The sequence below is a fragment of the Leucopleurus acutus genome (assembly GCF_964270905.1).
Source record: "Leucopleurus acutus genome assembly, chromosome: 18".
Classification (NCBI taxonomy): Eukaryota; Metazoa; Chordata; class Mammalia; order Artiodactyla; family Delphinidae; genus Leucopleurus; species Leucopleurus acutus.
In genome coordinates this window covers 69,782,619-69,805,897 of record NC_139160.1, presented here as the reverse complement: position 1 = coordinate 69,805,897, position 23,279 = coordinate 69,782,619, and the positions used below count along the sequence as shown (strand labels likewise).

At 38.7% G+C, this 23,279-nt stretch overlaps 1 protein-coding gene across 2 annotated transcripts in view; it reads left to right on the top strand.

Annotated features, from left to right (window-relative positions):
- The window catches only part of FGF14 (fibroblast growth factor 14), a gene marked incomplete at both ends in the record, with an annotated part of 614,821 nt that overhangs the window by 339,068 nt on the left and 252,474 nt on the right, over positions 1-23,279 (top strand). The gene's annotated exons all lie outside the window — the stretch shown is intronic.

Below are 23,279 nucleotides of genomic sequence, written 5' to 3'. Positions count from 1 at the left end.
CATGTGATACACCATAATAACAAATTGAAGGTTAAAAACCATATGATAATCTCAATAGAGGCAGAAAAAGCTTTCAACAAAATTCAACACCCATTTATGATAAAACAAACTCTCCAGAAAGTAAGTTAGAGGGAACTTACCTCAACATAATAAAGACCATATATGACAACCCACAGCCAATATTGTTCTCAATGGTGAAAAACTGAAACCATTTCCTCTGAGATCAGGAACAAGACAAGGTTGCCCACTCTCACCACTGTTATTCAACATAGTTTTGGAAGTTTTAGCCATAGCAATCAGAGAAGAAAAAGAAATAAAAGGATTCCAAATCAGAAAAGAAGAAGTAAAACGGTCACTGTTTGCAGATGACATGATAGTATACGTAGAGAATCCTAAAGATGCTACCAGAAAACTACTAGAGCTAATCAATGAATTTGGTAAAGTGGCAGGATACAAAATTAAAGCACAGAAATCTCTTGCATTCCTATACACTAATGCTGAAACATCTGAAAGAGAAATTAATGAAACACTCCCATTTACCATTGCAACAAAAAGAATAAAATACCTAGGAATAAACCTACTTAAGGAGACAAAAGACCTGTATGCAGAAAACTATAAGACACTGATGAAAGAAATTAAAGATGATACAAACTGATGGAGAGATATACCAAGAATCAACATTGTGAAAATGACTGTACTCCCCAAAGCAATCTACAGATTCAGTGCAATCCCTATCAAACTACGAATGGCATTTTTCACAGAGCTAGAACAAAAAATTTCACAATTTGTATGGAAACACAAAAGACTCCGAATAGCCAAAGCAATCTTGAGGAAGAAAAACAGAGCTGGAGGAATCAGGCTCCCTGACTTCAGACTTTACTACAAAGCTACAGTAATCAAGACAGTATGGTACTGGCACAAAAATAGAAATATAGATCAATGGAACAAGATAGAAAGCCCAGAGATAATCCCATGCACCTATGGTCAACTAATCTATGACACAGGAGGCAAGAATATACAATGGAGAAAAGACAGCCTCTTCAATAAGTGGTGCTGGGAAAACTGGAAAGCTACATGTAAAAGAATGAAATTAGAACACTTCCTAACACCATGCACAAAAATAAACTCAAAATGTATTAAAGACCTAAATGTAAGGCCAGACACTCTAAAACTCTTAGAGGAAAACATAGGAAGAACGCTCTTTGACATAAATCACAGCAAGATCCTTTTGACCCACCTCCTAGAGTAATGGAAATAAAAACAAAAATAAACAAATGGGACCTAATGAAACTTCAAAGCTTTTGCACAGCAAAGGAAACCATAAACAAGATGAAAAGACAACTCTCAGAATGGGAGAAAATATTTGCAAATGAAGCAACTGACAGAGGATTAATCTTCAAAATATATAAGCAGCTCATGCAGCTCAATATCAAAAAAACAAACAACCCAATCCAAAAATGGGCAGAAGACCTAAATAGACATTTCTCCAAGGAAGATATACAGATTGCCAACAAACACATGAAAGGATGCTCAACATCACTAATCATTAGAGAAATGCAAATCAAAACTACAATGAGCTATCACCTCACACCAGTCAGAACGGCCATCATAAAAAAATCTACAAACAATAAATGCTGGAGAGGGTGTGCAGAAAACGGAACCCTCTTGCACTGCTGGTGGGAATGTAAATTGATACAACCACTGTGGAAAACAGTATGGCGGTTCCTTAAAAAACTAAAATTAGAACTACCATATAACCCAGCAATCCCACTACTGGGCATATATCCCGAGAAAACCATAATTCAAAAAGAGTCATGTACCACAATGTTCATTGCAGCACTATTTACAATAGCCAGGACATGGAAGCAACCTAAGTGTCCATCGAGAGATGAATGGATCAAGAAGATGTGGCACATATATGCAATTGAATATTACTCAGCCATAAAAAGAAACAAAATTGATTTATTTGTAGTGAGGTGGATGGACCTAGAGACTGTCATACAGAGTGAAGTAAATCAGAAAGAGAAAAACAAATACTGTATGCTAACACATATATATGGAATCTATAAAAAAAAAAAACGGTTCTGGTGAACCTAGGGGCAGGACAGGAATAAAGACACAGATGTAGAGAATGGACTTGAGGACATGGGGAGGGGGAAGGGTAAGTGATAGAGCAGCATTGACATATATACAGTACCAGATGTAAAATAGCTAGTGGGAAGCAGCTGCATAGCACAGGGAGATCAGCTCGGTGCTTTGTGACCACCTAGAGGGGTGGGATAGGGAGGGTGGGAGGGAGTTGCAAGAAGGTTGGGATATGGGGATATATGTGTATGTATAGCTGATTCACTTTGTTATACAGCAGAAACTAACACAACCTTGTAAAGCAATTATACTCCAATAAAGATGTTAAATTAAAAAAAATTGTTTCAACCCTTGGAATATGGTGAGTGTTTAAAGTATCATTAGAATTGTCTTTCCTGTTAGCTATTGAGGATATTAACAGAGACCAATGTTATAGGAAATTTGCTTAAATGTCCCTTTTTCTCCTCCTTTAATCTTTTTTTTTCTGAAAAAAGAGGAATATATGTGATTTAAAGCTTAAAAGGGAAAACCTCTTCCCCTGCTGAACTATAATAAGTATAATGTGTGTCACACTTATGCTGTTTTATAAGTATGTGTGTGTATGTATACCATATATATGTCTATATGTGTGTATGTGTGTGTATTCATTTTATTTTTCAATTTCAGTGACTTCTTATTACTTAGGAAGTTGGTTTACTGATTGATATTATTTGAAAGGCTGACTTTAGGTCCTGTCTTGACCTGGGAATTAATGAGGGGAGTTGGGCAAAGTTAATCCGTGTGCTGAACATTAAACACATGGATGGTTTATGGATGGTTTTGTCCTTCCCATTATTAAAAGTTAGGTTGTTCGCACAGTGCCGTGAAAGAAGGGTTAAAATTTACTTTAAGTTCAAATATTTGTTTGCTTCTTACCAGGTATATAACCTGGAGATATAATCCACTTACAAATCAAGTGAGTTTTGGAAGTCTGATATTAAGATTGGATTAGAATGTATATTTATCTATCTATCTATCCTTCCTCACATAGTGACTACTAAATAAAAAAGGTCAATGGTTAATTGGTATAATTATTTAAAATCTTTCTCTAAAAACTTTCCCCACCAATTTGATCTATCCCATCTCTGAAATATCACTCTTGCTTTCTTTACTAGTTATCTGGCCATCAGTTAAGCATTACCTGGCAATATCAATCTGTTACTTACTTTGTGTAGGTGTATGTGCCTCTGTGTGTTTGAAAACATTTTAGTACACGTGCATAGTTTCCCTACTAGGCTGTAAGTTACTTTAGATCAGATGCCCTGCCTTGTGCTCTTTCATGTTTACTAGGGAGCCCAGCACAAGGTTTCTCACAAAATGGTTGTTCTAATTTGCTAATAGACGAAAAATTTGCTTAAAAATGCTGTGATGATGGCAACAGGTAATTTTGAGTGTACGTTGTGAAAAGTGGTACGTAAAGCCTTGATATAGAACCCAAAATTAACATAAAAACCTTTATCCAAAGATTTCCTCTTTTTTCTAATTTAAAATGGAACTTAACATATATTTTATATGAATATTATTTTACTATGAGCTACTTCTTAGCGTTTTGTGGCTTTTAAAATACGTTAAATAAAAGACTTCTTGCCTTTCATTTGGATATTGAACTGAGCAAAGGCAATATTATTGGCTATCTGAGGCTGTGTCATCTATTTATCTTCTCCAAGTCTGTTCCCATTTATTTTTAATTCTCCAGCAGTCTTCATGCCAATCCAGGGAGAAGATCTGGTTCCTCTGAGCCGATGGAGTTAGGGCAAAAAAAAAAAAAAAAAACAGTAACAGAAAGGAGAGGTTGATATTACCATCTGTTTGGGAGACGTTAGTGCCTCGTCTCAGTTCAGTGGGACTCAGGCTCTTGTGATCTGAAGGCACCACTTATCTTTTTGGGCTTTGAATACAGGCTTATTAGGCAAACCCCCATTGTTCTTAATCCCCTCCCCTTCCTCTGCTTTTTATTTCAAAAAGATGGTTTCTGGCACTAGAAAGATGTAATTCCCGTTTGTCATTTTTTTAAAGTTCCAGGAGAGGCAACCCACGGTGTCCCCTAAATAATAGAGAGGTTTCCCTTGCCCGTAATACAAATCAGGCTCTGTTTGACTGTGTAGCAAGACCACTAAGTGAGGAAGTCCCTACCCAATGGGACTCTCAATGTTTGTGGGAGGGGACCCATGAAGTAGTGTGGAATTCAGCCAGGGTAGTTGCCAAGATGGAAGTCAAGCAGACATGACTGGTCTGACTCGGGATTCCTAGTGAATCATGAATGGGGTCCTTGATCCTGGGAACCAGAAAGGTCACTAGTTATTCTCTTGTCCATCATCAGTCATTCTGTAGGTGAGGAGTTGGGGGTTCAGGAAATGTGAGAGGTTGCTCAAGGTCTGACAATTAATAAAAGAACCAAGGAGAGAAGTCATAGCTCCTGGTTTGTGGAGACTAAAGAAAACACACTGCCTTCTGTATCAGATGAATGCATTAGACTCTGAGGATGGTGGGCTCAGAGAAACAGTTGGCATTTCTAGCAGGTGGTATCAATTGTCTCATCTGTGGATTCTTAGTCAAGGTAATTTCTTGGTAAATATCTGTTGAATTTAATTGATCAACAGTTTTCCCTGAATGGTCCAAAGCAAACCAGTTTTGCATCTCCTCCGTCGATTGTCCTTCCCTTAGCTTCAGCCATGCCAGGATATCTGGCATCTCTGTTTTGTGACTCAAGACTGCTGCTGAGTGAGAAACAGAAAGAGCTACTCATGAGAGGACGGAAACGTGAAAGGATAGGATTTAGAAAAGCTGAGTTGCCCTGCAGGTCTCTCAAGGCGCTCTTTCTCTCCCCATCACATTTCCTCAGAATCACAAAGTGAGATGATATCAACCTTGAACTCCCCTGACATCCGACCATTACTACTTACCCTCTTTTAAAATCCTCTGCTCCTTCAAGGATGTTGCTATTTAAGTGTATCATTGTTTTCCGTTCCTATTCGCAGACGTTCAGACTATCTATCTTCTGCCCTTCAATTATCCAAGACTTTGGCACCAGACTAACAGTCTTCTTAACTCTAAATCCTGCTTCATCTTTAATGATGTACAATCCATCCTCCCCTGGTCCTTCAGTTGTTCGATTCCCTCATCTCCAATGTCTTTCTCCACTCAACTTAAGCCACACACACCCAATGGTCATACCCTTAGCGTTGTGACCATTGAGAACTGTAAACTTCCAAAACCACTAATTTAAATATCATGTGTTCTGACCCTAATATCTCCCTCCAGCTTTTGTTTATCTTCTCCCACTGGGACCATTCTTCAGTCTCATTTGAACCCCTGTGTTCATTGACACCTCATTTTCCCATTCTCCTCCCGTGCACCATTTCACTGATCCTTATGCCAGTGTCCTAAACTCACTTGACTCTGAGAACCCGTTGTTCTTGTCAGGAAAGACTCCAACTGTGGAGCTCCCCAAACGTCCTATTTAAGCGTTCCTGCACTCAGGTTGCTAATTCTACTAGAGAAAGCCACAAACACTGGGGAAATAAAATTCACTATGACCCACCTCAATTGTGCCCTCAGTACTGTCCCAAATCCTGCTCTGTTTCTCTAGTCGTCTTACTTTTCTACTCTTCAAATACCTGACCTTTCTGCTATACTCTGTCAAACTCTCCTGCTTCCCAGAGAAAAATTTTTTTTTAAAATAAATTCCCTCAACTTTTCACTATGGAGTCTACAAGTCTAGGCATATCTGCACCTGTTCCTACATCCCTCCCTCCAATAAGACCGTTCGCTCCTACATCCCTCCCTCCAATAAGGCCATTCGCTCCATACTTCCTCCTGATTCCATCCCTTTCTCAAAACACTACTATGCTGCTATGCTTACACTATTCATCATCACCAACATCACGATCATCAGATGACGCTTCCTATAAATTAATGACAAGTTTAAGTGTGTATGTTTTTCCTAAATATTTTTAATGTAATACAGTCTCTCATGCTTTTGTTTTGCTGTAGGCAAGTACCTGACAGAAATAAAATTATTCTTTTTTTCTTGAATTAAATGCCATCTCTAATTGAAGGTATCTGCAATGTTCACACCTGTGCTGAAATGGGATGACCCCTTTCTGGGCAAGAATACAAGTCCAGCTCTTATCCTCTTATAACAGAAGGACAGTTGTGCCTCTGCCGGCTCTGGCATTTAAAGTGTTTCAGTTCTTAGGTGAACAAACAAGAGCATATCTGCCGTCAAAGTACAACACAGAAAATTTAATTATGAATGTTCTGGGATTCAGCAGCTGCCACGGGCTTGCTTAAAACATCTCATTCTTGAGAGAAACATTTAATCAGTATGCTATGAAGTAGAAAGAGTATGACCTTTAGAATCGCAGACCTGAATTTGAATACCTGCTCCATCACTTGCTACTTATAAGAATTTAAGCAACTTATTACTTCTCCAGGGGAGATGCAGGACCATCAGGGGAAAGTGGGATGTTTATCTCTCATAGGAATCAGGGAAGACGTGCGCAAGGATGGCATGAAAGACTCCAGGGAATGGAACCCGGTTCCAGAAAGTCTTGACCAGTAGAGGAAGGCCGGTGATTAGGCACGTGGGAGGTTGTGCTCATGCCTAGAAGGAGGGTCTGCAGAATCTGATTCTTCAGGTTTACGGAGCAGCAGAGATGATTCATAAACCCTACTGGGTGGTAGGGCAAGAGTTACCGATGTCCTCTTCTGAGGAAGGTTGGGTGGCCTCTAATTCACCTGGCCTCAAGATGAAGACCTGAGAAGGGTTAGGATATGAGGAGAGGGTTTGACCTACTAACTGTATTCTTAAAATTGTCTTCACTGTGTTAGGTGAGCTCATCGCAAAGCTAAGCATATTGTTATAATGCCTTGCAAAACGTCTTTGCTGAGTCAAAACTTAGCGTTATTTTCTTAGCATCTTGCATTTTCAGTGGATTGGTATGTAAGGAAGCATTTTAAATTTATTTATTTATTTATTTATGGCAGTGTTGGGTCTTCGTTTCCGTTTAAGGGCTTTCTCTAGTTGTGGCAAGCGGGGGCCACTCTTCATCGAGGTGCGCGGGCCTCTCACTATCGTGGCCTCTCTTGTTGCGGAGTACAGGCTCCAGACGCGCAGGCTCAGTAATTGTGGCTCACGGGCCCAGTTGCTCCGCGGCATGTGGGATCTTCCCAGACCAGGGCTCGAACCCGTGTCCCCCTGCATTGGCAGGCGGACTCTCAACCACTGCACCACCAGGGAAGCCCCAGGAAGCATTTTAGATGTGGTAAATTACAATGATATATTTCCTTCACTTTGAGCATAAAACTCACTGTGGGTATTTGTGAAATGTACATGTTCAAGCCCCATACTTGGAGATTTCGATTGAGCAAATCTGGAATGTCACCTGGGAGTCTGTAATTCTGTAAATTCCACAATTGATTCAGATGTACCACATTTTGAAAGAGCTACGGTATGTGAAAATATTATTCACTCTGTTATCTGTCTTTAAAACCTGTGCATTACAGGTCATGCTATATTTAGGCCTATGGATCTGTATAGATTTTGGTCCAAAAATGAAAACTCCTAGCAGAATAATCTGTAAGCAATTAACTAACCTCAGTTTTCTCACGTTGCTCCCTGTTTCTTGTCAGTGGACCTTTCAATTTGTTAATTTTAAAATGTACATTTTTCATTATGTTTAAAATGTCAACACCTTTTCATATTATTCCAATATCAGGTTAGTTAAAATTTCTACATTTTAGAAATAGTCATAAACATTATGATGTGGAGAGAACAGAGAGTTTTCTTTACCTTCCTAAACTTCAGTTTTCTCAACTGTGAAATGAAAACTGTATAGATTAAAATTGAATTACCTCACAGGGTAATTTTCATGATTAAATTAACTAATTCACTTAAAATACTTAAAATGATGCTTTGACTTATATTGGTCACTCAAGTGCTAGTTGTTATTCATGACATTAATGGATTTCATTTTCTTTTATTAGAAAACATATTATTTATGCCAAAATCCATGTAACTCTCTTCCAAAGGGAGCTTTGGAATGAGGGACTAATAGTTCTACCTTCCAACAGCTCAGGTTTGAGGACTAATGAGGTAGCAAATTTGAGAGAATATTTCCATTCGTTTTGGTGAGATTTTTTGAAAAGATAGCACATTGCTTGCTGAGATTGCTATTGAAGTTGGAAAAATAAACTTGAACTAAGACTATTTTCAGAGTCTATTGGGGAGGAAATAAAAATTGTGCTTCTTACTCAAATTTGTTTACATTCAGGTAACAGTATGCATTGGGCTTTTAATTTTATTAAGAATGCTGATTCAGTTTCTTTGGAAAACAGCACAGAAGTAGGTGGTGGTGTTCTCATCACACCGTCCTCCAGGTCCTGACCCCACAGGAAGTTTACATCTGGACATATATTGTATCCATGATTGACGTATGCATAGAAATCTGTGATAATCAGTCTGCATATCATATCCAGGGACAAAACACTTAGAAACAGCCTATCACAAATTCCTTTCAAAATAATTTATTTTAAAGGGCTTCTGTGCATAAAAACAGTGACAGAGAAGACCAATCAATGTATAATTGGTAGTACATATTTTTATTACTAGTCTTAAAGGTAATTGTTCTTTAAACTTATTCCTCCATGATGAATCTTCTGGAATCTAAGTGTTTGAAATTATTGGGCATGTAAATGATATGACCTAAGTTAATGTATTAAAAAACATTCTTATGGTGATACCAAGGAAGAGATCTTTACTGTTTAGCACAAAGTAGGGAATGAATAAATCTTTGGTGAATAAAAGTAGTTGGAAATGTAAACAAAGTCCATATTTTGCTTGTATTCCTCATTATGAGTTTTAGCAGAAAAAAACTTCTTTTGAATGGATCTGGACTTCCACCATATTTTACACACGATGACTTTTCTTAATTCTGATTCCTTTTTTCCATTCTTTTGCTACAAAGAATCGTGGCAATTACAATTTTTTTTGGAAAAATGAAGATTGCGCTATTTTATTCATTGTGCTTTTTAACTGTTTGATATGTTAAAATTGTTAACCTATAAAATAAGTAATCATACAAGAGAAAATGGGGGACATATTTTGGTATCACCAACAGCCATTTTATGTATTTTTAAAATTCAAATTATCAGCTCATGGACTGAGAAAAGAGGTGAAGAATGTAGCTCTTGGTTTACTTAATTATAAATTTCTTTTTGATGATCAGTCCCTCTGCACTTCTCATTTTTCTTTGCTTTGGTTGACCTGGGATCCAAATCAATGCGTTTGCCATGATGTATACAATACGGACAGTATTGTATGGCTAGTTTTCATGCTTACCTACTTAGCTAGAACTCTCCAGTAGAACGTTCATTGTTAACGAAGGGACATGGTTCTCTGAGGGACCGTGATGTTATGTTTGGGAAATCCTGTACACCATATCCGTATCTCTTGTCCTGACTCCCTCCCCTTGTCTCCTCTTATTCCTCCTTCTCCCCCTCCTTCCTATTCTCTCTCTCTCTCTCTGATTCACAATGCATATTAGTATATTAAAGAATCTGAAAGCTCTGGAAATTTTTTACAGTTGACTGTTTTTGTTTAAAGCATCACCACATTTTCAGTAATTAGGAGTTATTTATTTTTTGTATAAATTATAGACTTTGTGTTGATACATTTTCTCCCTAATTCATGATTTACTGAGAGTTTAATACCTAGAATAGGCAATGTAACCATATTTACAACTTCTGCTCAGAATTTCTAGTCTCAAAGAACAATGTTATTGGAAGAATACGCTACATTTCTAGCTCCTCTGTTAGGTCTGGTTGTTATTACCTGTGTTGGTCAGAGCGCTGACGATGTTGTATGAAGCCAACTGAATACTTAGAGCAGCGTTTTATATTTTTATGGCATATTATGGTTTTCAAAGTACATTTGAATATAAGATCTCATTTTGTTCTCTGAACAGCCCTATGACACTGTGATTCCCACTTTATGGACACAACGCTCATGCTCAGAGAAGGAGGCATTAGGAAGGGCACACGGCTCTGACCACTTGTACTGGAACACAGCACTTTCCAGCCCAGAGGTCCCCACAAAATATGTTTATAAAGAGCTTGTCTTTCCATTGAATGCGACAGCCCCACTCTTTCCTGACCCCACTGCATTGCTGCAGGGGACCCTTCCCTAGGACTTTCAGATTTTTTACATGCACTATTGAGATTATGCTTCCTTCTGCTCAATCTATACATAATTATGATTACACTAAATGTTATAGAGTTGTTAACCTGGTAGAAAGAAATGCTTCATTTGAAAAATTAACTAAAAGTTGCTTTTGGCATTTTATCTATGTCAGTCAAAAAGAAGTCAGAGAAGGGACTTCCCTGGTGGCGCAGTAGTTAAGAATCCTCCTGGCAATGCAGGGGACACGGGTTCGAGCCCTGATCCGGGAAGATGCCACATGCCACAGAGCAGCTAAGCCCATGTGCCATGACTCCTGAGCCTGCGCTCTAGAGCCCGTGAGCCGCAGCTACTGAGCCCGCGTGCCACAAGTATGGAAGCCCGCGCGCCTTAGAGTCCGTGCTCCGCAGCAAGAGAAGCCACTGCAGTGAGAAGCCCACGCACCGCAACAAAGAGTAGCCCCCGCTCACTGCAACTAGAGAAAGCCCGCGCACAGCAACAAAGACCCAATGCAGCCATAAATAAATAAATAAAATTTATTTTTAAAAAGTCAGAGGAGAGGAGATAAGGAGAGAGTGTAGAGATCAACACAGTGTATTTAAATGTTCACTATTGATTGTGTTTTCCTCTTCCCACACCTATGTTCAGGCAGGATATGTAGTGATTCAAGGGATTCAAATCCTGGCTCCACCGTTTAGCTTTTTGACCTTAGGTACGTTTCTTAACTACCACATTTTCTTCACATTTACAATGGAACTTTTATAGATGCTTAATTAAATTGTTGTGAAGATTAAATTCATTAATACATTAAAAGTACCTGAAATATAGAAAGCACTCAATAAATATTGACTATTGACCTTCCTTTATGCCCTTTTTTGTTGGGAGACCTCTTCTCTAAACCTGATTAAGTTGTTAGGCTCTAAGCAAGTCTTCTCACATCTTGACCTGGCACAATCGTCCTAGGGACAGAATAAAATGGAATAAGTGACAGGGCCTGGTATGTGGTAGGCGGCTATGAAACAAAGAGATAAATCCTTCCAAGCAAACTTGTGTTTCTGCAGTGGAATTAGGAGGGAAGATGGCTAAATCTAAGAACTTGTTTATTGTATTTAAGTTGTCAAACTGCGCCGCTGATGGATTCTCTAATTCAAGAATTGCGCGGCTCCTTTGGGTTTAAGAACCTGTTTATTTACAAATTCATGTTTCAGTGGAAAATTTCAAAGGACCCCTTCACAAGACAGCAGATAGTTTGTGAGCATCTCAGAATTTGTGACAGAAACGTAAAAGACCATTTGAGAGTGTTTCCTTCCAAGAAGATGATCCTTAAAAAAAGTGTTACACAAGCAATCAGTAATATTTCTTGAAATCTCTTTATTTTTGACATTTGTTCCAATGACTTTCTCAGAAAGGCTTATGGTTCGTCAATTTTTAAAAATTAAGGTTTGGCACAACTAAGTAGGCAATTCTAACTAAGAAGGGCTAATAGTGCTTTTAACTTTTTTCATCTTTTCTTTCTCTTTCTTTTTCCTCTCCTCCTCTTCCTTCTCCCCCTGTTTACAATTTTTTAAAGTTTTTATTAAGAATTTATATTTTTAGAGAAGTTTCTGTTTTACAGCAAAATCGAGCTGAAGGTGCAGAGATTCCCCAAACACCCCCTGCCTCCACACACGCATGGCCTCCCCCCCCGACTATTAACATTCCCCATTTGTCACAATTGAACCCACATGGATACGTCATAATCACCCAAAGTCCATAGTTTACATTAGGGTTCACGCCTGATGTTGTGCCTTCTGTGGGTTCAGACAGACGTATAATGACACATGTCCGTCATTACGGTCAGCACAGAGTACTTTCACTGCCCTAAAAATCCTCTGTGCTCTGTTTATTCAGTCCTTCTTCCCCAGCCTCTGGCAACCACTGATCTTTTTACTGTCTCCTTAGTTTTGTCTTTTCCAGAATGTCATATAGTTGGAATCAAATAGCATGTAGCCTTTTCAGATTGACTTCTCTCACTTAATGATACGCATTTAAGGTCCCTCTATGTCTTTTCATGGCTTGATAGCTCATTTATTTTTATCACTGAATAATATTGCATTGTCTGGATGGACCACAGTTTATCCACTCGCCTCCTGAAGGACATCTTAGTTGCTCTCAGGTTTTGGCCGTTATGAATGGAGTTGCTATAAATCCACATGCAGGTTTTTGTGTGGATATGTTTTCAAGTGATTCTGTTTTATATCCGTATTCTTCCTCTGAAAGGAATGATAAGATACTTTGAAGCGGTGCTTCATCACACCATTATAATTCATTCTTTCCTATATTTATATATAAAACCAAGAGTTGATTATTTGGCATCAGTTTGAAAGAACAAGCAGAGAGGGCTTAATAAGGAGGATGGGGCACCCAGAAGAGGCAGAGCCAGAGCCCTGGATGGAGAGGCTGGAAATAGAGAGGGAGGTGGTACCACAGTGGAGCTTCTCTTTACCCTCACAAACTCCAGCTTGGGAGTGGTTCTTCTTCTTTCTCTTACCATCTTAACTTTGTCAAGTTCTGAAAACCCATCTGTTATGTTACCGCGTGACTTTATTTTTAATCTATTTAACTTCTTTTATTTCATTTGCTCTTAAGACAATTTTATTTCACCGCAAACACCAATCTACCGTGAAACACCCTGAGGTTATGTCTTGCCTGTGTTTTATCAACAGCTTCATGTTTGTCTTGCACCAGTGACTACAACTACTTCTCCAGGTCACTAACTTTGGCAGGAGGGTGTGTATGAACCCTCCACATGCAGAGAAAATAATCTAGAGAAAAGTCCCCCAGAGGGGGGAGCCCTGTGAAGACATCTAAATTGTTATGAGAGTAACTACCTGTTACATTAGCATCAAAGAACTCAGTTTTTCTTTCCAGACCCAAGTATGAAGAGTGAGATATATGATTGTAGCCACGTTTTAATTTTTATAATATTCATGGTACTGTGTAGCTGAGGCCATGGTCTTTCCTATGACCCAGGATCGTTGTCTTCTCTATGGTTCCACAGGGCGTTGTCAGGTCACTAGACAGGCAGACTGATGAGTTACCTTACATTAAAGAATTAGAGATTATTCAAGATTGATTTAATGTGGTACCTCTCCTAGTGGCAGCATAAGAGATTATGATTATTTTACCCCTGCTCCTGGTTTGATCTCCAAGCTAAACGTAGAAAAAAATCTCAATAAACAATGTTTATTCTTGGTAGCAAGAGAACAATAAATACATTGCCACAAATTCATTCATGAACCAAGTTGTGAGTGACAGCTGAAGATAGATGATTTGCTTCATCCATTTTTTAGTGAGACAGTTCTCCATTTAACTCAGGTGCAGGAAAAATATTCCCTGGGCGGAGGACTCATCTGGAGATGGGTATTTACAGAATAAGTGGGCCCAATCATATCACGGCAGAGAATGCTCGTGATCTGGGGAACCAAAGACTATGCATTTCTACAGTCTTTCCAGAAACACTGTCACATGGCTTACCCCATCTGGATGGCAGAACATTTTCAAAACACCATCCTGAAGTAATGCTGCTCACGTTTGTTTGAGCTGTTCTTTAAACTCTGTGGCTCAGCTCAGTGCTCGTGCAGCATAAGGAAAATACACCTAAATCTTGTCTTTCTCCTGGGTATTGAGAAGCTAAGAAGAGGGAAGGAGCGTGACTTACAGGTGAAGGTTTTTGAATGTGTTTGGCGAATTTTATTGGAAGCTCTTTGAGAGAAAGATCAAGGTATGTCACCATAGTAATCCTCTCCATACAGTATTTAGGAGAACATAATGAACGACTAAGCAATTAATAAAATGTTTTTATAATAATGCCATTCTAAGTGATTCCCAAATGAATACACTATCAGAAAGACAATGTCTGCAAATTTTTAAACCGTGTTCCCATGGAAATGGGACTCTCAGCTTCTTGTAAAGGGCACATCACTAAAATAATGCACTAAAATGAACAATGGCATTATTAAAAATAGAAAACCTAGTCTAAGTATATTCACTTCTTAGATTTAGCATATTCTGATTTATTTATGCAGTGTTAAGAGAACAAAAGCCCACTTTGATTTTCTGAAAGAGAACAAAAGCCCACTTTGATTTTCTGAAGTGTCCTTTTCTCCACATTCTCTTATCCTTCATCTGTGCTCACTGATGACTGAAATTGAGCAAGTGGTTGTCACTCTGATACAGCATCTCATTACGTCTTACCATTCACCCTTCTGCCCTGTGTTGTCGGATGAATTATCTATAATACAGTAATCCTACAAGAGAGCATTATTATTATCATCTTCATTTTGCGGAAGAGAAAGCTGAAATGAGAGAAGTTAACATATGCAAGTATTACGGTTGGTAAGTGGGAAAACCAAGTTTGGACTTAGGTCTCCTTGATTTTAAAACCTAGCTTTTTCTAGACACTGAGCTGTGATTGTCTTCTCAGGATCTCAATGTGCCCTGGTGACATAAAAATGTTTAATAAGTGCTTATCGTGTAAATAAATACATGAATGAAACTCTGTCTTTATAAAAGATAAACACATTTTCCTTTTCTTCTTTGTGTTTACACCTAAGAACAGGAAGTAGATTCTGGGCAGAGTACTTGCTGATTAGACCTAGTTGTTATCTCTGTGGAATATGCACATCTCTTTACTCTGAAATGTGGACCAAAATAAGTTGAAGTTGTCCTCAGGGCCTTTTCCTTTCTTTGTAGGAATGGCCCCTGCCTTCCTGGCTGGTGCCATCTGCTGCCATTTTAACTGTTTGTTTTAATGGCTTCACATCAATTTTATTTTCTGTCTCAAACCTGTTATATAATATAAACCCACTGTGAGAGAATGTTCTGTTTCTAAACTGAAGTGAGGAGTTATGCTATTTCAACCATGTACTTAGTAAAAAGAGATGGTTCATTTAAAGTGTGAAAGTAACTAAATAGGGCCCCAAGGAAGCAGCCATACCACCTTCTTTTTCCTCTACTGCTTAATTTTAGAATGACTTGACTCTTTCCTCCATTTTAGTCTGGGTATATTTTTTCATTATTCAAAATTCAAGGACTTTTGGAATTTGAAATTTTGTAGTCAACTTTGTCAGAGTTTCTATAAAGACCTGGAAAGGATCAGTGCTCTTTCATGATCTCTGGCTTTGAGAAACTTGACTAATAAACTTTATCTTACTATAGCATATGTATTGGAGAAGAAGACAAAAAAAAAAAAGAGGAGGTACTCTGACTTCTTTAAATTATTTCTCTCAGGAATCTGGTAATCAGTCTATAGTATACCTCATTATAAACAAGGTGAATCTTTTATTAAAATTATTAATGTATTTGAATGTTAAAGCAAGATATAACTAGTTTTCTCTAGCTCATTTCCTGATGGTAGATGTGTAAATTGGTGGAGACTCTTTGAGGGACAATATTGAAACCTCTATTAAAAATATTTAAAAGAACATCTATTTTGACACAAATTTTCTATTTCTAAAACCATATCCTAAAGAAATAATTTGGAACATGCATACAGATGTAAACTCCAAATATGTTTATTGCAAGGCCCAGTGAAACCACAAACTCATGAACGTCAAACCCATGAAGAACACATTTCAACTAATTGACAACAGGAAATTGGTTAGAAAAGTTACCAATAGAATATAATACTATTTAGCCAACAAAAATGATGTTGTAACTATCATCTATCAAATCTATTTACATAGAAAGATGCTTAAAATATATTATATTTTTATTGAAGTGTAGTTGATTTACAATGTTGTGTTAGTTCCAGGTGTACAGCAAAGTGATATATATATACACACACACACACACACACACACACACATTCTTTTTCAGATTCTTTTCCATTATAGGTTACTACACGATGCTGAATATAGTTCCCTGTGCTATACAGTATGTCCTTGTTGTTTAACTATTTTATATACAATATATCATTATTTAAAAAGGAGGTTACAAAATATGTTCAATATGATCTTATCCAAACACACAAGTATATATGGTAAAGGTATGAAAGAATATACAACAAGATGTTAAAAATGTAATATACATGGAACTATATTTTTTCTCATTAATCTGTTCTTTCTACTTTTAATGTTTCAAAGAGCAGGTATGACTTTTGCATTGAGAGAACTTTCTTTTTTGTAATTCCTTCCTCACAATCGATAAATATTGACCTAAATATTCAATTAGTTTTCTGCAAATCAGGGTGGAGATATTTGATTCTAATTGATGATATATTGAATAATATAGAATTTGGGAAATTAGACCCTAGAGCAGAGAGATAACTGACAAATGACTCGTACTCTTTTCCACCCAACAACTGAGTTAGGTTGTGATCACGTATCACCAGTTTCACTGGTCTTAAGTCTCCCTATTGAAAATTGAAAATTGTTTGATTTATTTTAGACAGGTTGGCTCCCATAACAAGTTCAAAGCATTAACATTTCCATCCTCTTTTATAGTTTCTTTGTTCAACAGAGCAATCAAATCATCTCATGGAAAGGACTGAGAAATATATCTGTCATTTTGCTATTTATGTCCTAGTGTGCAGTGTATTGTCCTAGGGTGTGACCTAAAGGCAGCGGGACACTTACTTGGTTAAGCATCAACATTGTTGTGTTTCCCAGTGTAAGATGTAGGGTCGTTCTAGTGCCTGCCCTACAATACACATAGTTTAAAATGGCAAGACTTGGGTAATCCCCCAATACAAAAATGCCTCAGGAAGTGCAGAACAGCGCCATTCAGTACTGAGGTCTGTTCATCAAATGGACATTCAGGAGAAACGGCTTTAATAACTATGGAGTGATTTGGAAAGGCTTTTCCTCACTTTGAGAAATTATAAGAAACTCAATAACTGTGGGCAATGAAGAATGGATCCATATGTTTTCAAGACAGACAAATCAGAAGACTATCCAGTAGCTTTCACGTATGAAAGATTTGTGCCAGAGTCCCCAGCAGCACATACACACCAATTAGATGGCAAGGGGTAATTTGATTTTCTTTTAATTTTCTCTTGGTGATCATAAAAGTGTTGTCTAATAAGATGGAATTGGAGGATGTCTAAGCTTCTAGAAAATTGACTTTATTTCTGTGGTAATGTCTACATAAGTTACGAGTATAGATGCTGTGAGATCGGATGACTCACCTGTGACCTGCAGTCTAGTTGCTTCCCTACCTCCATCCTCAGTGGGATCTAAGGCTCATTATTTTCTACCCGGATTCTCTGATATCCTTCTTCTTCCTCTGCTCCAGTTTATTCTAACGGATAATGAAATGTCTTGGAAGTACAGTAGGACCTCATTATAGTTTTTTTCATTATTGTGTTAACTCAGATGCATCACCGGGAGGGTCATGTCTTTGGAATGTAACAATATAGAGGAAAGATCAGTAACCACCGTTCGTTATTATGAAGAGTCACAAAATCACAGGCATTTTCACAGGTCGCCCCTTTTCAGCATGTGCTCTCATAGAGCTTTCAGGCATTTCACCGCAGCAATATTTGATTGGTAGGAAGAGATTGATTAACACAGTTTGGAAAATAAAAGATTTGAGTCACTGAGTCACTGAATGTCACTACCTACTAGACGGTTTAAGAGCAGTGATGCAGCTCACATCTCCCCATCCACCCTTGATAAGTGTTGTTCACTAACTGTTAGTTCAGAAACATGCTCATAGTTTTAGAGTTTGCCCATTTTTACTTTTATCCTATTTCTCACATCTATACTATATTATAAAAGCACTCATGGCACTTTGATTACTGGGCACGTTTGCCACAAGATGAAACCCGTTAATATACCTCGGACCTGTGTGAACACCCTACCACCCACTGTGCGTGGCATCCGGTTTAGACCGTCTGGTGATTCAGAGGGAGTGACACCTGAAATCATTATCCACGAGAACGCTACTTCCTTCCTTTTCCTTCCCTTTCCTCTGAAACAGATTCAGAGGGTTGTGTAGCTGAGATAACCACACTGGGAATTGTAGTTGAAAACTTTTGGTTTAAGTGTCACATCTGTTGTTTTCTAGGAAATTGATTTCTTTTTGACCTTTTGATATTTGTCCACCTCTCAGAAGTAAGATTTTATGACTCATATTCCAGACTGTGGCATTTTCCAAGGCTTTTGGTTGTTCATTGGGGCTTATTTCAGTAAAGGTCTGTGTATTGAAAACTTCAGCTTGGCTACTTTTGGCTAGTTTGTTTCTGTGTTCGGGTAGAATAAAGTGGAGCCACCTTTTTAGAAGGTGGGACTTTCTGTAGAATTTCTGTGCTAACTCGTGGTATTTGTAAAATCAGCCTTCTTTCAGAGTTTCACTTACAAAATTATAATGGATTGAAAATAGGTGGCCTCATGTGGTGAAGTTTTGAAACTTTTCTGTAAATGTGAAATTACTCCAAAATAAAAAAATTATTATTCTAAAATAAAAATCTACCATGTGGGGCTTCCCTGGTAGCGCAGTGGTTGAGAGTCCGCCTGCCGATGCAGGGGACACGGGTTTGTGCCCCGGTCCGGGAGGATCCCACGTGCCGTGGAGCGGCTGGGCCCGTGAGCCATGGCCGCTGAGCCTGCGCGTCCGGAGCCTGTGCTCCGCAGCGGGAGAGGCCACGGCAATGAGAGGCCCGCGTACCGCAAAAAAAAAAAAAAAAATCTACCATGTGGCTAGACTGCCTTGAGCGTCTCCAGGACCTACTATTAATGTAATTGATTTAACAATTAAGTATAACCACCTTCTGCTAACCTTCCTCAGCTGTCTTTATGTCTTTTTATAATTGCATACGAACATATATTATTTCCCAAATACAATTTTTAAAACATTTTTATTGAAGTATAGTTGATTTACAGTGTTGTGTACAGCAAAGTGATTTTGTTATACATACATATATTTTTTTCAAATTCTTTACCCTTATAGGTTATTACAAAATATTGAGTATAGTTCCCTATGCTATACAGTAGGTCCTTGTTGTTTATCTATTGTATATATAGTAGTGTGTATATATTAATCCCAAACTCCCAATTTATCCCTCCCCCCCTTTCCCCTTTGGTAACCACAGTTTGTTTACTATGTCTGTGGGTCTCTTTCTGTTTTTTATATAGGTTCATTTGTACTATTGTTTTTTAGATTCCACATATAGATGATATCATATGATATTTGTCTTTCTCTGTCTGACTTACTTCACTTAGTATGATAATCTCTAGGTCCATCCATGTTGCTGCAAATGGCATTATTTCATTCTTCTTATGGCTGAGTAATATTCCATTGTATAAATATACCGCATCTTCTTTATCCATTCATCTGTCAATGGACATTTAGGTTGCTTCCATGTCCTGGCTGTTGTAAATAGTGCTGCAGTGAACACTGGGGTGCATGGATCTTTTCGAATTATGGTTTTCTCCAGATACATGTTCAGGAGTGGGCTTGTAGGATCATATGGTAGCTCTAGTTTTAGTTTTTTTAAGAAACTTCCATACCGTTCTCCACAGTGGCTGCACCAATTTGCATTCCCGCCAGCAGTGCAGGAGGGCTCCTTTTCCCCAGTATGATTTTTTAATAACCTTTTTATTTTGAAAGAAGTTCAGGCTTACAGAAAAGTTGCAAAGATAGTACAGAGAGGTTCTCTATAAGCTTTCCTCAGCTTCCCCTGTTTTCCCCAATGAGAGTTTAAACTTATTGACAAAGAACGTGTCATAGTTGTCTCTAAAGCCATTCACAGCACTAAGAACTCATCATGTACCTAGGACTTAATCATTGTGTTTTAATACATTGAGGGGAGATAGACAACTGAAGAAGCACATTTTAGCTGATTTATATTTTATAGGTAAATAGGAGTGGTTGTTGTATTTACTAAATATATGATACAAATACCAATGTAACCACAGGTTCAGGAGCAAGCTGTCATTTATTTAAAATTTTCTGTGTCTTTTCTAGGGGATTATAATGGCAGCTTCAGTCCTACAAAGGTTTTACCTGAAACTTTGAGAGAGATAAGAGTGGGTCCATTTCTCCAAATTGATTACAAGTTATCACAGGAATAATCTTTTAGGAAAGATTGACATTTATTTCATATATTATATATGAATAATGTATTTTACAAGCTAGTTTTATAAGATTAATTCACATGACCAGACTGTTTGAAGTTTGATTAGTGATGAGAAGCCATTGAAAAGGGGGTATCACCCGAAGTCCTTTTTCAGCTGGCTTTGAAGTTCTTCGTTAGGGGGTTATCTTTGTAAATATTGTCATCACCCAAGTCAGCTAGATGGACCATGTCTTGAAGTGTATTGCCCTTCAAAAACCAATCAAAAAAACACGCATAGCGTATTGGAAAGACCTGCGGACTGACATTGATCCTCTGTGTAAAGAAAAAGATGAAAAGCAATAAACTGTTGAAGCCAAGGCCACATTAAGATATTTTGTCTGGTGCTGGCATCGAGCAGAGAAAGCTCTGTGCAAGTTTAAAAGCTACTATTTGCATAGAGAATGATGTCGTTCAAGAGCAAAATCAACATTTCTTGGGCTTATTTGCACTTGATTATGAATCTATGTGGGGATTTTTGTAACAGCATCACTAAATGCATATAACAACTAAAAAGCAGCCCTCTCTGTGGAAAATAGATAGTAAAGCAGAACTTGCACAATTTGTATTAAATTTTGGATTGCTTCCCTAGAGAATAAGTCCCAGGAATAAATTAAATCAAATGTCCAAAAGGCCAAAGCGTCATTCATTGCCTGACATTCCTAAGGCATTCTCTTCTTTGGAACGAAATTGATACCACCATGTAAATGTTTGTTTCTCAAAGGCAAATCAGCCAAGATCATTACTGAGGGATGTGATAACCTCAGGTCCAGGAGTTAATCAGGCTAAGCCATGTGGGGAGGAGCCATGACTCTAGATAGGTAACCTGTCCTTCAGGGAGGCCATCACTCAAGTTGACAGGTGTTCAGGTGGACATTAAGGAATACTTGAGCTGAAGGGTCCAAAAGGGGGCTCCAGGTCATACTTCTGCTTATGCCAGGACTTAGTTCCCATCTGATCTGATGAAACATCTATTTTCTACTCCTGTGTTGAATGAATCACGTAAACAAAGCTTCTAAAGTGACTCATCTCTTTTCTCTCCCCAAGCATAACCAGGCTGATAGAAAATGTCTGGAAGAATCTAGTCCCTCTTCAACTATAAGCCTATTAGAAATCCCCTTCCTCTCTGCTGAAGGCACTGGATGCTTTATCTTCCAACTTGACGAGCAAATACTGTTTGAATAATGCCAGTCGATGCAGAAGCCAGGGCTGCAACTTCCCTGATGAATTCTGAGACTCAACAGCACTTGATTCAACTTGGCAGCTTTTCTGTCGGTGGGGATGACGCAGGGCTAACTCTCTAGGGAGAGGAATGAGAAAGCAGAAGGGATGCTTGGGATAACAGCTAAAGCACCAGACAGTGAGTTGAAAGGCTGAGCTCGTTTTCCACTTGATCGCTAACAGGATGATGACTTCAGTTTCTTTTGTCAAGTTTAATGTCTATTTTGGCTCTACACATGGGCATTAGAAACACTGAACAAATCTGTTAGTCCCGGCGGGAGGCTGCCATTTTTGAAACGAGAAGAGAGCTGGCAAAGGAAAAGGCATGCATTCCCCTTTGGATGTGTCCTCTGTGAATTGCTCCCCTGACATTAACAAACGCAAGCCAACCCTTTGCAACAAAAACCAGCCACTTGGTTTGACATCCTTGATATAACTGATTAAGCTTCCACTGTGGCCCATGGTCTCAACATGTGAATGTTCCCAGCTTAGCATCGTATTTCCAAGGAAACAGGCACGTGATTCCTCAGTCATTCTCATCCTCTCCACTCCCCTGCCCACCACGACGCACGTCAGCTCACACATGGAACTGAGTTCAGTCATTCAAAGTCAATCTGGTCGTTCCCCCATTCTCTTGCTTTCCTGGAGCATTCTTCCCTGTCTTCTTTATTCACCTGGCCAACCCATTCATTGTTGTTTTTTTATCTTTTTGCGGTACGCGGGCCTCCCACTGTCGTGGCCTCTCCCGTTGCGGAGCACAGGCTCTGGACGCGCAGGCTCAGCAGCCATGGCTCACGGGCCCAGCCGCTCCGCGGCATGTGGGATCTTCCTGGACCAGGGCACGAACCCGTGTCCCCTGCAATGGCAGGCGGACTCTCAACCACTGCGCCACCAGGGAAGCCCCCATTCATTGGTTTTTAACTTACATGTTATTTCCCTGGGAATCATTCCTCGACCTACCCTAGACTGAATTAGGCTTCCCTTGTAAGTGGTTCTGTAGTCCCTTGTGATTTCCCTAGCATGGGACTTCGGTCCCCGTTATGTAATAGTATATCTATTTATTTCTATTCTCTCCTCCAAAGTTCCTCTTATGGGCGTGGATACACCCATGTGTTTAGAAGGGATCAGATGTGTGGGCCATTTGATACCTTAGCCCCAGGGCACTCTGCAGAGCGGGGTAGCAGAATGGATCAACTGCTGGTTCATGGTCTCATCTCTTTACTCCAGTACAAATGTTATCATTTTTTTTCTCTGAGGCCAGGTTTGAAAATACTTGGGAATCACCATGATAATATAGCTCTTTGAGGGTGGGACCCATGTCAGGTTATTTTATCACTGTACCCCAGAACCAGGTCCAGTGCCTGACAGACATATAACAGGAACCTGATAAATACTTACTGAATGAAAAAAAAAAAGGTCATTCTAGAGAGATTGAATCTTTTCTGGTACACAGCATCACAAGTCTATTTCACAGGCTGTGGGTAGGAAAACAGAAAGTTGAAGAGACAATAGCTAAATGATCATGACAATTTAACAACCAGTTGATATTCTGGGAATGCTTTTCCGGACTTTAATTCATGAATAAAAATGAATTCATAGTTTCAGTCTACTTGGGTGTGAAAAATGAACATGAACTGCTGTTGTTGAGAGACAGCTTAT